This window comes from Copadichromis virginalis, linkage group LG20 (genome assembly GCF_057382275.1).
Source record: "Copadichromis virginalis isolate Kocher_CV1m ecotype Utaka linkage group LG20, C_Virginalis_male_GT1.1, whole genome shotgun sequence".
NCBI classification, from domain to species: domain Eukaryota; kingdom Metazoa; phylum Chordata; class Actinopteri; order Cichliformes; family Cichlidae; genus Copadichromis; species Copadichromis virginalis.
In genome coordinates this window covers 32,195,695-32,210,899 of record NC_140637.1, presented here as the reverse complement: position 1 = coordinate 32,210,899, position 15,205 = coordinate 32,195,695, and positions in this window count along the sequence as shown.

Genomic DNA, 15,205 nt, shown 5'->3' with positions numbered 1-15,205 from the left:
CGCTGCAAGCACATTTTATGGGAAAAAGAAAAGTAAGTGCATAAAACTTCTTATTGAGCAATTTTTAGCTATAAATGTTGTTAGCATATTTTAAACAAGTCTCTTAATAACACATTAAAACATAGTATGCTTAATTCTAACTTCATTTTAGTATAGTATTGAAGTGTTTAAAAAATGGCCTCCATAGTGGACATTTGTAGTCATTTCTTCCATTTTGTTCTGTTTTTTTAAATGACCAGAAAAGGAGTCCTTTTTAGAAGCAGAAAGAAACTTATTGCAGTTTGATGAGGGAAACCCAGATCTTGAGTTGTCTGATGAAGAAGATCATAGGGAATAAGCCCCTGAAGAAGAAAGAAGGAGGAGCATCAGGGATGGTACTCAGACCTGAACTTGCTGTCATTAAGTGGTTGGACAGTTGTCATGGCATCCTCTGCCTATGGCAATCAACCTCAGGACAGATGCACAAGATGGTCTAAGAAAAACAAAAGGTTTGTCCATGTGCCAAGTCCACTGGCAATTGCTGAGTACACTACCAATATAGGTGACGTGGACCATATTGAATGTTGAGATTCTACAGGATGGTCTCTCACACTCAGAAATTGACAGTATGTGCAGTTTTCTACTTTTTGATCTGGCAATCACCAACTCGTGGCTTCAGTATAGCAGTGACTTGCAGTTTTGGGGGAAGAAACCACTACAGTTCCTTGAGTTCAAACTTCTCCTTGGTGAAGAGTTGAAGAAAATGTTTGCCATCAAAGTTCATTTTTACACGTTCGGCCTTCCAATGTCCTCTGCAGTGGACGTGTGATATCTAAAAAATGTAAACTTTTTTTCCCAAAAATTTTTTTCAGTCTTCTAATTACCTTACAAACATTGGGGGATTTAAATTTTTTTTGATTGGACAACATTTTTTTTCCTGGTAGTCAGGATAAAGCAGCTATATTATTAAGAAAGGGTTTATGAATCTGCTGGGATTGAGTCACTGACAAACATTAGAAATATCTGTTTCAACCACAGACTTTAATGACCTGAAAATAATAAAACTACTTTTCTGTAAAAATGTTTCGTTTCAACAAATTTCCCTTTGTCTTTCTTATAGATGACGTTGGTTCTCTGGCTAACCACAAAGTGACTGTAGGTAACTGTGACGTCATTATTTTTTGTTCCAAGTGCCATCTTTTGCCATCATTTGTCCCGGCTCAGGTTCTTCCTCCAGTCAATGTAGAGGAACCACAGAAGTACAAATTTCACTGTGTAAATGTGTCATGAAGGCAGGAAACTGCAGTGTTTTTGATTTGGTATGAACAGTGTTGGAAATCCCGTTTTCTTTCTTTTCTTTCTTTGTAATTAAGCTTCTCTTCCACTTCTGAGAAGCATACTTGTTAAGCGAGTAGTGTGCTGAGAGTGCTTAATGATGTATGTACTCCACAATCTTTGTGCTTGTAGAGAATTTAAACAGTGCCTCACATATGCAACAGTGGAACTTGCTAAAGGAAAAAAATGTTTAATAAATAAATTAATCAAAAGGTGCAAATGTCTGCCGCAACAATAATCAACAAATTAAGATGACAAATTAATTGTAAAAATGTAGCAAGATGTGTGAAACCACGTGTTTTTAAGGTATTAGATAAGGTCAGGGGCGGATCTAGAAGGGTGGCATGGGGTGCCACCCTAGTTTTGCATATGACAGTGTTGTTTGTTAAAATAAGATAGCATTAACACTTTGAGTGCAGTTACAGTTTACAGTGAATCTAAATTCTAAAACTGAATTTATTGCATAGTGTTAGGTTTGTCCTTGTGCTGTTCTCCTCTGTCTTGTGGCGGACAATTTTTTTTACTGGCACAAGTAGTTTGTGGGGCATCTTATTGTGACACCTGATTGTTCTCTCATTTTAGTTTTAGTAGTATTTTTAAATGGTTGTGCCAAATTTTAAAAATGCCAGCTGTATTGGCTGCATTTTCAGATAAAGTTGTATATGTTTACAAAATGTGTGCACAAGTTTTCAAAATGTACAATTTATATTTGCATTTCAAGTAGAGATGGCACGATACCACTTTTTTATGTCCGATACCGATATCATAAATTTGGATATCTGCCGATACCGATATGAATCCGATATAGTGTTTTTTAATAAACAAAACTGTTTTTTAAATATCTTGCTGCATTTTGTATAAGTTCATACTCAAGTTTAAAACAACAACTACACTAAAGCTATTCTGTTATACCTGTATGCAAAAAAAAAATTTCATAGTACAGCAATACTGATCAATCTAATAAACTTAGACCTACACCATCCTCCCTATTCTGGTATTTTAAAGAGTACTTAGCATAAATATTAAGCAACCTAACTAATAGGGTTCCAACTCCCAGCAACAACAAAAATAAATAAATAAAAAATAGGGAACCACCCCTCACGCTCCACCTCATGATGCTTAATCGACGTAATCAACCTTAATTTGATGCAGTGTGAAAAAAAATGCACAGAAATCAATTATTTTTCAAGAAATATTAAATAGATTCAACATCTTTCTTCAACAAAATTGCAGACTGCACAGATGGTACCTTCCCAAAGGAAAAAGTACTATAGCTTACTAGGGTATATATATTAGACTTAATAGTTACTATATACAGTAATTGACTTCTATTCATTTTACATCAAATTAAAACTTTGGGTGTAAGATAATTATTTATTAAAAGCTAGACATTTTAAATGATAATAAGAAAGAAAAGTATGTCTTTGTGCCCCCTTTTCCCTGTTCATGCCCTATCGGCCCCCCTGGCTAAACTTTGCTAGATCCGCCCCTGCACAGTTACCAGCGTCAGCTACGTAGAAAAAGATCCTCGAGTAGAAAGTAATAATAAATAAATTCTAACAACAGCTTATCAAGCTTAAACGTGCTGCTGTTGTTTATCCGCTGGTTTCCTCTTTCTGGTGCAAAGTGGGCCAAAAGCAAACTAGAGACACGGACTCGCGACAGAAAAGCTGATCAGCTGATCGTTAAGCAGTTTCATGATTGAAGTAGCAGCAAGAAGAGGCAGTCGCTCCATATATCGCTTGTTAAGCTTAACGCAGGAATGCTTTACAAACATTCAGAGATGGACTTACACACTTGCTTTACTTCTCTTGGGATAACTTTGTCGGAGATGAAATGCCGGGTTGCTCCAAATGCTATCCAGACCACCGACAGGTCCCGCATGCCACAGCCGCTCTATCACGTGATGCATACTGCTCCGACATGCTAATGTTCTGAGGTGAGTTACAGCGTGTTGCAAGTTTTGTGAGGTGCTTTCATGATATTTAATGGATCGGATTACATTTTTTATTTTTCTCCGATATCCGATCCAGTAATTTAGGTCAGTATCAGACCGATACCGATACGTAATATCGGATAGGTCCATCTCTAATTTCAAGTTATAAAAATTATTTACTCAACATGTCTGTGGTTTTGACAGTAAAAAAATAACTACTAGGATTTTATGTTTTTTGTGTGATTTCAGATCAGTTGTGTTAATACAGTATGTCAATGAAAAAAACAACTAAATTCAGACACAAGAGGTTGAGCTGAAAAGAATGATGCAGGAAAACAAGGCAGGAAAAAAATAAATACAATGAAACAATTTGAGGGTGAAATACAAATGTAAAATCAAAAGGAGTCAAAAATGTCCATTTATATTTTGTTATTTTGTATCTCAGAGGGTTAACCTAACAAAGTTAGTCATGAAAAGTTAGGTTTAGATTTTTGTTCATGACGCTGCAGATTTCTGACATTTTGTGTAAATTTAAGCATGTACAATTTGTTTTTTTTCTAACAAAAACAGTGTGAAACTGAAGTTAGAATTGTGTTTGTAAAGCAACCACCCCATGTTCTGTTGCTTTCTGGATTTTATACTTATTGGGCTACATATTTAGTCATTTATTATATAGGCTATACCAGCGGTCCCCAACCCCCGGGCCTCGGACCGGTACCGGTCTGTGAGTCGTTTGGTACCGGGCCGCGAGAGTTGAGGCTCAGGTGTGAAATGTATAGTTTTCAGGGTTTTTATCGGTTTTCAGCGTTATTTTGTTATCGTTTTTATCGTTTACTCGGTTTTCCTGGGTCTTTTCACGTGTGAATAAATCTTCTTTTTTACGGTACCGGAACTAGTTTTATTTTGTTGTATTTATCCGCGACACCTTAAAGGCTGGTCCGTGAAAATATTGTCGGGCATGAACCGGTCCGTGGCGCGAATAAGGTTGGAGACCGCTGGGCTATACAGTACATAAAATCAAAATTTGCATGTGTTATGTAACTAAAGTGTTTAATTATATGGGCTACAGAAAATAATTCAGTTATAGACTATATTTATATGAAAAACGTGTATACTTACTGTAATTGAATCATTTTAACCATATGCAACCACCTGCATATGTGTTTGAAAAAAAAAGACACCCTATTTGACTTCCCTCATGATGCTGGCACCCTCATGCCACCCTAAGAAAATTTCTCTAGATCCGCCCCTGGATAAGGCATTTAGTCTGTAATGGTGATCCTGGTAACTTAACACAGCTAAATTTCCTGGGAGCAGAAACAGCTGGAAGGTGGCTGTGAGTGGGAGAAGCGCTGTAAACGGTGAAATTTCTCAGAACGTCTGTTTTTTTAATTGAAAATTTACCTGAATGTAACGTGGGACAATGTTCCCTCAGTGCTCCCCTGTTAGCTGGGTAGTGTTCTGTATTAGGAAGTGTTTCAATCCTTTTGCACATTGACGTGGAAAGCCTTGATTAGAGAGGATGCCCACTCCTGCTGTGTGGTTTAATCAAACAGGGAAGTTGAGCAGGTGCCGGTTACACCATTTTCAGGGTAGCATGTATGAAACATCCCATAACTGACTGAATTTAGAAAGTTGAATGCGTTTTGTAATATTTACATTGATACTCTAGATATTGGCAGTTGACCGTGGTGCTCAAACCTTTTAATTCAGCTACTATTGTTGTTTGTTTTTTTAATAATATATTATCCTCATTTTTAAATCAAGGCGTAGGCCTGTTTTGTGATATTCATGGCTTCTAGACTTCAGGAAGTCATCGACTGAAAATGATATTCATCCAAGTATTAAAAACAATGCTTATATTTAAAAACTATGTTTGTTAATTTTGTTACTCTGTTTATAAAAATGGTTGTTATTCCTTATAATTTACTAAGAACTTGTATTTATTAAAAGCTTTTGAATTTAAGCTTATTTTTACTTTAATCACATCTTAACTGCTTCATTTAAAATCTGCTGAGGTGGTGTACAGAGGCAAAACTACAAAATTAGTGTCTTAATTCAACACATTATGAGCCTTCCTGTATACACGTAGGAACTGTTTCATAAAAGATTCTAAATACAGGCATGTCAAAAAAGCCAATAATTTCGGCTTTTTTATATTTTTTACAGCATTTTAAATGTACAATAAACAAAGCAGGAAAGTATTATACAGTAAACCAGAGTTAACATAATTTAGTATAAATCTGTCATACAAAAAATTATGAGCCAGGAGTAATTACTGCACTAAATTACACTTCGTTTTATACCTGTAGCAATTTATTTGAATAGAACATGCTGCTCGCCTTAATTGGATGTCCGAATTTAGGATTTGAGGGAATGAAGGCATGCATGGTGCAGAGGCTCACAAAGCTTTTGTTTGAAACTTACATACAGTTCATATTTTCTGCCTATACACAATATTGCACAGTTTAGGTCAATTCTGACCTGTGCCAAGAATTCCCTCATAAGTATCTATAGCAAATTTAGGACTGTGGATACATTTAGAACAAGCTATCTGACATTATTAAAAGGATGTTAATGTGAGTCCTTAATGTTTCAGAGGAGGGAACGTCTATCTTTTAGAATTTACAACACTTGTTATTGGAAAAAGACCACATCAAGTCCTGTTTTACTAAAGACATGACAACATAGCAGCCACAATGATTTAAATATATTTTTATCAAAAATGAAAAGTGGCATGAACGTTCTGAACCTCTCACTGCTGTATCGTCAAAAACATCCTATTACTTTCCATTTATAACAATAAATATAAGTTCAGTATTAATTAACACTTTGAAAACTAGTTTGTGCTTTCAAATCACAAACTGGGGGAGGGGGGCAAATGGCTGCTCGGCGGTCGTCATAATTTCCCCCTGTTGAATGGTCTAGTTTTAATCTCAGAATGAGCTACATTGTGGGTGATTGTCCATGCAGGTGAAACTATAATATACTCATTTGTATATATAGCATAAATACAGAATATTTCTCTAGCTTTACTGCCCACTCAGAGCAGTTTTAACAATACCTTCATGAAGCTCTTTTATGTTTATGCTTCTAGAACATTTTACAGCCAAAGCTGATTTAGAATCACTAGTTTAACTAGTAACCTTGTTAATATGAGGCAGCGGTGCTAACCACTGCACCACCATAACACCTTTTTTTCAAATCTTGTGCCTGTTGCATCTCTGACCTCTGTAGCGCTTCAGTTTCATTTGTGCACCATATACTGTTTTACTGTTTTGACACATCATTCAAAGACCAACAGGTACATTAGAACCATCAGTCAAAGGTACAAGAGGCACCAAGTCATGAAAATACTTTAAAGGTAACTGTACCATTCCGAGAGAGTCAGAATAGATTGCTGAAGAACATTAGCAGGTTTAATCATGTTAAACATCAGATTAGTTGACTGCATGTACAAAATGAATATAATTGTATGCATTGAGACAAAAACATCAACAACTCACCTTTGACTTATTTTACAGCTCAGAGGTGTTTGTGTGGCTGACAGGTGTAGATGTAGCTCCTTGTTTTAGAAAACTTCAGCAGATGTTTAAAACTCTGCACATATGGCAGGTTGTAATCTACAGAACTAAGTCACTTTGATCCTGATACATCTGAACCAACAGGAAACCAAGTCTTTCTTCGGGGTGTGACTTCAGTTGACACATTCTCACCACCCACCACTGCTAGAGTGTAAAAAACTAACAAACAAAAAAAACAAAACACGAAACATGAATCGTAGTGAGATGTGCATTCATTTACTGTTGTCTGTAGTACTGGTGTGAGACTTAAGACTTGGTGTTCATGTTTGGTGTGGAAGAGAGAAAATAAAAATAACTACATGAAGGGAGAAAGAAACAAATCAATGCAAATATCAGTGAAACCGTCCAGATACAGTAAAGTCTGATCCAAAATGCTGCAGCAAGAGTCCTGACAGGGACCACAGAGAGAGAGCATATATCCCATATGTGGGCGACCGTGGCTCAGGGGGTTGGGAAGCGCATCTGTAACCGGAAGGTTACAGATGCACTTCCCAACAGAGGCTCTCTGTCCTGGTCGTTGTGTCCTTGGGCAAGACACTTTACCCTACCGCCTACTGGCGGGCCGAAAGGGGCCGCTTCTGTCAGTCTGCCCCAGGGTAGCTGTGGCTACAACCGTAGCTTTCCTCCACCAGTGTGTAAATGCGAGAGTGAATGAATAGTGGAATTGTAAAGCGCTTTGGGTGCCTTGAAAAGCGCTGTATAAATCCAATCCATTATTATATCTCCTGTATTATCTTGTTGAACTTGTTGTTCCTAGAGTATTTAAAAGTAGAGTGGGAGGGAGAGCCTTCAGTTTTCAGGCCCCTCTTCTGTGGAACCAGCTTCCAGTTTGGATTCGGGAGACCTTGGATCTCTACATTTAAAATTAGGCTTCAAACTTTCCTTTTTGATAAATCTTATAGTCAGGCCTGGATCAGGTGTCCATTAACCCTCTCTTAGTTCTGCTGCAATAGACCTAGGCTGCTGGTGGCTTACTATGATGCAGTTTGTATTAAATAATTAATCATTGATAATGATTAAAAATAATTTTGATCTCTGGGTGTGTTGCTTTTGTCCTTTCTTCCTCCCCTCACCCCTCACCCATCAGAGCAGATGGTTGCGCCTCTCTGAGCCTGGTTTCGCCGAAGGTTCCTTCTGTTAAAATGGATGATTTTTACTGACACTGTCACCAAGTGTTTGCTCATGGGGTCGACTGATTGTTGTGGTTTTCTCTGCATTATCGTTGGTCTTTGCCTTACAATATAAAACACATCAGTTGACTGTTGTTGTGAATTTGTCTTAACTATTTAAATAAGTGAAGAGGACAACCGATTCAAAATCTCTGCACTCCTGAATGTGTGAGAGATGCATAGGAAGAAAAAAACTCTGCACATTGACTTACTTATCACTATTTTATGAGTCTCAGTGTTTTGTTCCAACTCACCTTCATGAGGTATAAAACATCCAAAAACATTCCAACTCACTAAAGTAGAAATGGCCACAACTCAGTACAGCAGCCAGAGAAATGGAGATGAAGAACATGACCCGCTCACACTTAGTGTTGGAATGCTGTTTGTTGGACTGAGCCTCTGCTCAAAGTAAAGCCTCACTACAACCTTTGATGTCCTGTAGCCAAGTGCATTTATGCTGACATTTGCATAAATCATGATTAGCACAGTCTAACAAATCTAATAACAGAACACCACTTGGGTTTAGATTGGCCCAGCAGTTCCTCCCAGTCACACACCCCCAGCTCTCACTGTTACATTGACCGAGACAAAGATTTGGCTTTTACATCTACTGAATTTTTGGTATTTGTTTTATATATCTATGTATATAACTGAAAAAGTTAATTTCCCTTTTCTTTGCCTAATTATATCTATAATGGTCGTCATCCTCATTATCAAACAGAGTTTGAGAAGTAAATGTTACCTCATCAACTGTGTCCATTGATTACCTTAGATACAGACCACAGCAGACCGATAAAATTTCATATGGTAAATGGCCTGTATTTATATAGCGCTTTACTAGTCCCAAAGGACCCCAAAGCGCTTTACATATCCAGTCATCCACCCATTCATTCACACACTGGTGATGGCAGCTACATTGTAGCCACAGCCACCCTGGGGCGCACTGACAGAGGCGAGGCTGCCGGACACTGGCGCCACTGGGCCCTCTGACCACCACCAGTAGGCAACGGGTGAAGTGTCTTGCCCAAGGACACAACGACCGAGACTGTCCAAGCCGGGGCTGGAACCGGCAACCTTCCGATTACAAGGCGAACTCCCAACTCTTGAGCCACGATATAATATATAATAAAAAGAAAATAGAGAGACTTGAAAATTCTAAACATGTGTAATTCCAGAACCTCTGATAGATTCATCCCATGCAGAGAAATAGGACAACCGCAGGCCGAGTCATATATAAACAGGGAACGGTGGTCTGCACATCCACACAAAATCATTTTCAAATAAGACATGATGGGACATGATGCAGAGAATAGATGGCGGTATTTTAACAGACTGGATCACTACATGATTCGTTGTGACTGCATGTTTGATAAAAGGTGAGAATTTACTGAGGAAACAAATAGCCTGCAGCCTGACACCTGTGAACAACTGTGGTTTCCAGCATGAAACCAGTTTTCTTTTTCTTTGAATTTCCATTGCAGTTGCTTGTGGTTTGATCTGCATTATAGCTCATTTGCCTTCAACCAAACTCATGGGAACCACACCAGCACCTTACCAGTACTTGACACATTTGTCATTTCTGCTAAATCCATCAAAGTGACTCACTCATTATGTAGGTCAGAGATATATCAATGTTTTGTTTTTTTTAAATGGGCCATCCGAATTAAAAAAAGAAAAAAAGAAAGAAAAAAGAAAAGAATAAAGCAGTGTGGAAACAGTGTGGACCATTTATGTAGAAACACCAACATGATTTTCAGGATCAAGTGAAGATTTGTTCTTTTATGTAGATGAATTAAAATGGGTTGAACAAGAGTTTAAACATGTTTTTTAATTGAATAACTAATTTTACCTGCTTTTATTTATTAAATAATTTATTTATTACCTGCTAAGTATTTATTAAAAGTCATAATTCACTTTAAGCAATAAGAAAAGGCAGAATATTATGCAATAGATTTTTATGTCTATCAGCTAGAGATGATTTCAATCATTTTACCCATTATGAAATATGTAAAATAGTAAGTAATCAAAGCTTTGAACTAAAGCAAAGTAAAATACTGGCCTCCAAATACAGTACAGCCATCCAGAGTACAAGTTAAAAGTAGAACAACACAGAGATGCTTAAAATACAAACATTCATTTTGCACAGGAAAGTACTCAAGTAATAGTATTAAATTACATCTGAACACTCGGCCTATCACCACTGGAGGAGACAGTGATGTTGGTCACTACAAACGTCCCCTCCCAGTTTGTAAATGATACCAGCATTACTAAACTGTTTACTGGCCATGTTCAGACACTGATGACTTTTGACTAGTCTGTAGTGCAGTGCAACCACGAGACAGGAAGCATGTACTGTACCGCTCTCTGTCACCAACTGTGTCCCACATACTGTGATGAAGACACTGACACCACTTACTAGCAGGTTAAACTGTTTATGTGAATGTGAGGTTATTTTTATTATAACACTATGTATTAATAGACCTCTCTGCATTGAATCATATCTGTTATTAACCTCTTATGAAGCGCCTTGAGGCGACTTTTGTTGTGATTTGGCGCTATATAAATAAAATTGAATTGAATTGAATTGAATTTCATTAGTAATATTATCATACTACACTTTATGTTAATATTACTATGGTTTATGAAAGCACTTAAGCTATTCACGTGCTTGTCTTCCTCTTGAGCTGGCGTCTTCTGCAGTGATGATGGTTACTGTTGTGAGCTGTGTTGGGACTAACGCGTTATTAAGTAACGCGTTACAGTAACTACGTTATTATTGTGGTAACGAGCACGGTAAGTAGTTATTATGCCAAAATCAGGAACGCGTTAGTCGTTACTGGGATTTAGATAGGCTCGTTATTCGTTACTTCGTGTGGTGGCTATCGCTGAGCTTCTACAGATTCAGTAACATTAGCAAGTGGTGGAAGCCAGCAGGTGGATGAGGGAAAGGGGAGGCAGGAGGAGAGACCCGAAGCGGCCGCCGGTCCGAGTGTCAGGTGAACTGAACTTCAGGTAAGAAGTTATGACCTGCAGTCTATCTGGGTCAGATATAAACCAAGTTTAGGTGGAGTTTATTTTCGTTATGCTGACTTTTCTTTACTAGCTAGCATGACGGAGTTTCTATACAGCTGGGTGGGTGCTATGTTACTGATGTTAAACTTTATTTTGTTCATAAGGTTAATTATTAGAGTTTCCAACCGTCCCCTAAAAAACTGAGTCGTCTCGTATTCAGAGAAAATATTTTCGTTTCATATTGAGGTGAAAAGGAACAGTTTGTCCCGGACTTCAGCTAGAATGAAAAAGACACAAAGCTGGATTTATTCTGCGTCTTTACGCTGCAGCTGCCTCTTCTTCTCTCATTCTCTCCCCTCCCTCTCCCGTTTCTACTTCAATCATGAAAACTGATCAATGATCAGCTGATCGGCTTTTCTCTCTTGTTTGTTTATCGCCCAGTGGATGTCGCACTAAACAACAGCAGCACGTTTAAGCTTGATCAGCTGTTGTTAGAATTTATTTAATATTAACTTCTAGTATCAGCTGATGTTTGCTGGAGCCACAGCTGTAAAGCTGCTGGTCATGATATGGTTTGGTTATGTGGTGAGAGGGAAACATGAAGATGAAACCAGGAGATGTCCTTACTGAATCATCAGAGCTGTGATGGAGAAACAGGTTTACCTTTTAGGTGACATGAATGAGTTGAAGGGAAGTTATGAACTGTTTCTGAGAGACAAATAACACCAGGATCCTTTTCTGTGTAGCTGACAGCTGGTAACTGTGCAGGTGCGGATCTAGCAAAGTGTTGCCAGGGGGGCAGGTAGGACATTAACAGGGAGAGGGGGGCACAAAGAAATACTTTTCTTACTTATTCTCATTTAAAATGTCTCACTTTTAATAAATAATTATCTGAATCTTACAACAAACGATAGATTGATACATATATACCATCAAAACAGTGTACATCACTGTCACAACAGTGTTTGTTTTCATTCAAAGGCTTTATGATTTTTCCTATAATGGCGGCCGGTCAGTCAAAACGCCCGGGATGATTTTTTGTCCCAGTCCAGCCCTGTATGCAGCTCATCTGCAGTCTGGTGTTACCCACATCTTCCTATTCAGAAGGCAGAATTTCAGAGTTCTGAGTACAATCAAAGCACCACGACTGCAGTTTTTGTGTTGGATGTAAAAAGCGCACACGACGCTGTGACGTAGGCTAGAATCATGGCAGCAGTCAACGACGGTCCAGGCGTGGGATTTCTCTCGTGGAAATATGCACATTATCTTTTCCTTTCTATTGGTAGGTGGCACAGTGCACTGTGGCAAGTAAGCAAGCTAGAAGACTGGAAAAGTTATGGAAGCAACACATTAACAAGAGAAGTCTGAGTAAAACCAAAGTTACTTTCCCTAGTAACTAGTTACTTTGAAAGTAACGAGTAACTTGAAGTAACTGAGTTACTTTTGATGGAAGTAACTGGTAATGTAACTAAGTTACTAATTTAAAGTAACTTACCCAACAGTGGTTGTGAGTCCACTGCCTAACCACATGAAACCAAAGAAGGAGAGTTAACTGAAAGCAAAACAAAGTAGTACTTTCTTACACTCATTTCAGCTGAATCCTCTGCTCCCACAGGAAGTATGCAGTGTCCTCATTCTGACAACCGCATACATTAAAATCACTGAAGACAATTTAAATGAACGACGAATTCATTTTATGTTATAATGTTTATAAATAAAATTGAAAAATTTAATTAAATTTTGAATTAATTTTCATCAAAATGAGACATTTTCAATTTTTTAAAGAAAAAGAAATACTGAAACTGAACAATCACTTTTATGTATGAACAATACAATTTTTGTTTTAATCTTATTTTTATTAAATACTAGGGTTGGGAATTTAATGCGTTAATTGCGATTAATTAATTTGAAAAAATTTAATCGCACTTTGCATTCCAAGCAAAGGGGAACTTTTGTCAATGCAAGATTTCCTGGTATACTGATTACACTGATGCACACATCAGAGCTACAAAGAATCAGGAGAAAGCATGTTGCTTGAACTGATCTGAGGCAAATTTCATTTCAAAAGACTACCTGACCAAAGCCTTGATAAAAGCGTGGTTTTGTGCAAATTGTGCAAAATGGAGCTTGCATACAACCGAAGCACTTCAACCTTACAGTACCATCTAAATGCAAAACACGTTGCAGCATTCCACAATTTGGGATTGAAACAGAGATCTTGGTAGGGAGGCGAAACTGTCTAACAACTATGCCCCCGAAGGCCGCTGTTAAGGTTCAAATATTGAGGAAGGAGAGTACAAACAACCATGGTCCAGAAGATCTTGGTCAAACAATTGATTTTAATGAATACACGCGTGGGAAGACCATTCTGTACGCAGACAGCACTTGATCTTCGACTTAATCAAAGCATACACAGATTTTTATAGCATCAGGGTTTAAATTAACGACGCCCCTTCATATGTCACAGACAGAATATATACACACGTCAAATCAAAACCACAATGACTTTTAACACAGTTTAAAGGAACGTTGTCTTCGTCTCTGATTTTTGCAGATGATGTGGTTCTGTTGGCTTCATCGGGTGAAGGCCTCCAGCTCGCACTGGAACGGTTCGCAGCCGAGTGTGAAGCAGCGGGAATGAGGATCAGCACCTCCAAATCTGAGGCCATGGTTCTCAGCCGGAAAAGGGTGGAGTGCCCACTCCGGGTCGGGGATGAGTTCCTGCCCCAAGTGGAGGAGTTCAAGCATCTCGGGGTCTTGTTCGCGAGTGATGGGAGAAGGGAGCCGGAGATCGACAGACGGATTGGGGCTGCAGCTGCAGTAATGCGGACGCTGCACCGGTCCGTCGTGGTGAAGAGGGAGCTGAGTGTAAAAGCGAAGCTCTCAATTTACCGGTCGATCTACGTCCCTACCCTCACCTATGGCCACGAGCTGTGGGTAGTGACCGAAAGAACGAGATCGCGGATACAAGCGGCAGAAATGAGCTTCCTCCGAAGGGTGGCTGGCCTCTCCCTTAGAGATAGGGTGAGAAGTTCGGCCATCCGGGAGGGGCTCAGAGTAGAGCAGCTGCTGCTGCACATCGAAAGGAGCCAGCTGAGGTGGTTCGGGCATCTGACAAGGATGCCTCCTGGGCGCCTCCTGGGTGAGGTGTTCCAGGCATGTCCCACCAGGAGGAGGCCCCGGGGCAGACCCAGGACACGCTGGAGAGATTATATCTCTCGGCTGGCCTGGGAACGCCTTGGTGTTCCCCCGGATAAGCTGGAGGAGGTGGCTGGGGAGAGGGAGGTCTGGGCCTCTTTGCTTAGGCTGCTGCCCCCGCGACCCGGCCCCGGACAAAGCGGATGAAGATGGATGGATGGATGGATGGATGGATGGATGGATGGATGGATGGATGGATGTCTTCGTCTCGTCTGGAACACGAGCCCCACATCCTGCCAGACGCTGTTCCTCTTTCCAGAGACAAACATGACCAACCTCTCACCTATAAATGAGTCTACTACATGCTCTCTCATCTCACCCGTTGCACTTCTGACCTTTTACCAGACCAGAGGCTCATCCTTATGTGTAATAACCTAACTGAAACTACATGTACTATGTTGAATAAATGTTTTAATCAAGAACCTCTACTAAAAGCTTAGTAAAAGAATATAAAAGTATAACAGACAATTTGAATAAGCTTGTAATTCAAATAGCCTCGTCTAACCTGCTACTCAGAATAACTTAGACTCTGCTTTCAGTTCTACAAACTCTCTGCAACTTCCTGTCAACTCCTGCCTGCAACTTAGTCTTTCTGAAAGACACACTGTTTAAACCTCTGAATACAATATCAATGCTGCAGATTATATTATTAATACAATGGTAATGATGATGATTATTTAACAATAGCAGTAAAATAATTTCCCTGCTCCACACCGCTAAGGGGCTAACGGTAGAGGATGACAGCTATGTCAGTGTTTGCATGCTAAAAGCTATGCTGGAACAGCAACGTGAGGATCTGACTCATCAACAGCAAGATAGCTTCAAGCCATTTGTCAAATTCAAATCATAGATAGAACTAACAAGAGGTTGGACAGCATTCTGAAGGAATGATGGTGCTGTTGATGAGCTGCAAACTGAAGAGAAGCGTGTGAAAAGCAAACTGAACGAGTTTGAATCAGCGGTCAGCAGCATGCACGAGAAAAACAAAGAGT